Genomic DNA, 2,496 nt, shown 5'->3' on the forward strand with positions numbered 1-2,496 from the left:
TCTCACTCTGTCACCCAGGCTGGAGTGCAGTGGTGCAATCTCAGCTCACTGCAACCTCTGCCTCCTGGGTTCAAGCGATTCTCCTGCCTCAGCCCTGAGTACCTGGGATTACAGGCACGTGCTACCACACTCGGCTAATTTGTGTGCCACCACACTCAGCTAATTTTTGTATTTTTAGTAGAGACGAGGTTTCACCATGTTGGCCAGGCTGGTCTCAAACTGCTGACCTTAAGTAATCCTCCCTCCATGGCCTCCCAAAGTGCTGGGATTACAGGCACATGCTACTGTACCCAGCCGAGGAAACATTTCTAAGAAAAATACGTATGCATTCAGAAAAACAACACACAAAAGCTGAACTACAAAATTTCAATTGCCTAGTCAATAACTCCTGGAAGAAAGTCTTCATTATGAACCCTCTTAATGATAAGTGACAGGCAAATAAATATAAACATAATTGAATGTTACCCAGGATCTTGATATTGAAAACAAAACAAGCCAACAAACAATGCATTACAGAGTGTGTAAATTGAAAAAGTAGGTAGATACGTTATATCCTGGAAGTAGTCTCTCAATTATTTTGCTAGTATAGTTCATTTAAGAAACCACTTCTAAATCTTTATGCTAAACAAGAAGTTTTGAGAACCAATATCCTTTTTTTTTTTAACTTCATTTTTTATCCCATTTGCAACAGTTTTATAAGTTAGAACCTTTTCCCCATGGACTCATATTCTGAAACTTTAGGAATTAATTACATTTTCTTTCTTTCTTTCTTTTTTTTTTTTTTTTTTTTTTTTTTTTTTTTTGTATTTTTAGTAGAGATGAGGGTTCACCTTGTTAGCCAGGATGGTCTCGATCTCCTGACCTCATGATCCGTCTGCCTCGGCCTCCCAAAGTGCTGGGATTAAAGGCATGAGCCACCACGCCCAGCCACACAATGCAATCTTATTCACCCATAAAAAAGAATGAAATCCTGTCATTTGCAGCAACATGGATGGGACGGGAGGACATTATGTTAAGTGAAACAAGCAAAGCACAAAAAGACAAATATTGCACGTTCTCACATATATGTGGGAACTAAAAGAATTGGATCTCATGGAGGTAGTGAATACAATGGTGGTTACCAGAGGCTAGAAAGTGAGTGGAGGGCGAAGGGGGAATAAAGAGGTTAATGGGTACAAAACTACAGTTACGTAGCAGGAATAAATTCTAGTGCTCGATAGCATAATTGGGTGACTATAGTTAACAGTAATCTATTCTATATTTCCAAATAGCTAGAAGAGAAGATTCAGAATGTTCCCAACACAAAGAAATAGTAAATGGCAGGCCAAGCGCAGTGGCTCACGCCTGTAATCCCAGCACTTTGGGAGGCCGAGGTGGGCAGATCAAGACCATCCTGGCCAACATGGTGAAACCCTGTCTCGACTAAAAATACAAAAATTAGCCGGGTGTGGTGGTGCGCGCCTGTAGTCCCAGCTACTCAGGAGGCTGAGGCAGGAGAATCACTTGAACCTGGGAGGCAGAGGTTGCAATGAGCTGAGATTGGGCCACTGCACTCCAGCCTGGTGACAGAGCAAGACTCTGTCTCAAAAAATAAAAGAAAAGAAATAATAAATGCCTGGACACAGTGGCTCATGCCTGAAATCCCAGCACTTTGGGAGGCTTAGGCTCACTTAAGGCCACTAGTTAGAGACTTGCCTGGGCAACATAGTGAGACTCCCTCTCTACAAAAACGAGAATAAAAAATTAGACATGGCGAGACACACCTGCAGTCCTAGCTACTTGAGAAGCTGAACTAGGATGATAGTTTGAGCTCAAAGTTCGAGGCTACCGTGCGCTATAATCACACTACTGCACTCCCACTGGGGTGACTGATTGAGACCCTGTCTCTTAATAATAATAATGCATGTTTAAGGTGATGGATATCCCAATTACCCAGATTTGATCATTACACATTGTATTTACTCTAGAAATATGTACAACTATTATGTAATCATAAAAATTAAAAATAAAATTTAAACCATATTTCTGGGAATACAAAATTTTGTCCAATTCAAGATAAAAGAAGTGAGAGCTTGAAGATACACATTTTTTTTCCTTTCTTTTTTTTTTTTTTTTTTTGAGATGGGGTCTCACTGTGTCACCCAGGCTGGAGTGCAGTAGTGCAATCTCAGCTCACTGAACCTCCTCCTCCTGGGTTTAAGCGACTCTCCTGCATCAGCCCCCAGAGTAGCTGGGACTACAGCGCACCACCACGCCCAGCTAGTTTTTGTATTTTTAGTGGAGACGGGGTTTCACCATGTTGGTCAGGCTGGTCTCGAACTCCTGACCTCGTGATCCGCCTGCCTCAGCCTCCCATAGTCCTGAGATTACAGGCACGAGCCACTGCGCCTGGCCTTCTTTTTTTTTTCTTTGAGACAGTCTCACTCTGTCACCCAGGCTGGAGTGCAGTGGTGCAATCTCAGCTCACTGCAACCTCTGCCTCCTGGGTTCAAGCGA

Source organism: Mandrillus leucophaeus, unplaced genomic scaffold (assembly GCF_000951045.1).
Source record: "Mandrillus leucophaeus isolate KB7577 unplaced genomic scaffold, Mleu.le_1.0 Scaffold1158, whole genome shotgun sequence".
NCBI classification, from domain to species: domain Eukaryota; kingdom Metazoa; phylum Chordata; class Mammalia; order Primates; family Cercopithecidae; genus Mandrillus; species Mandrillus leucophaeus.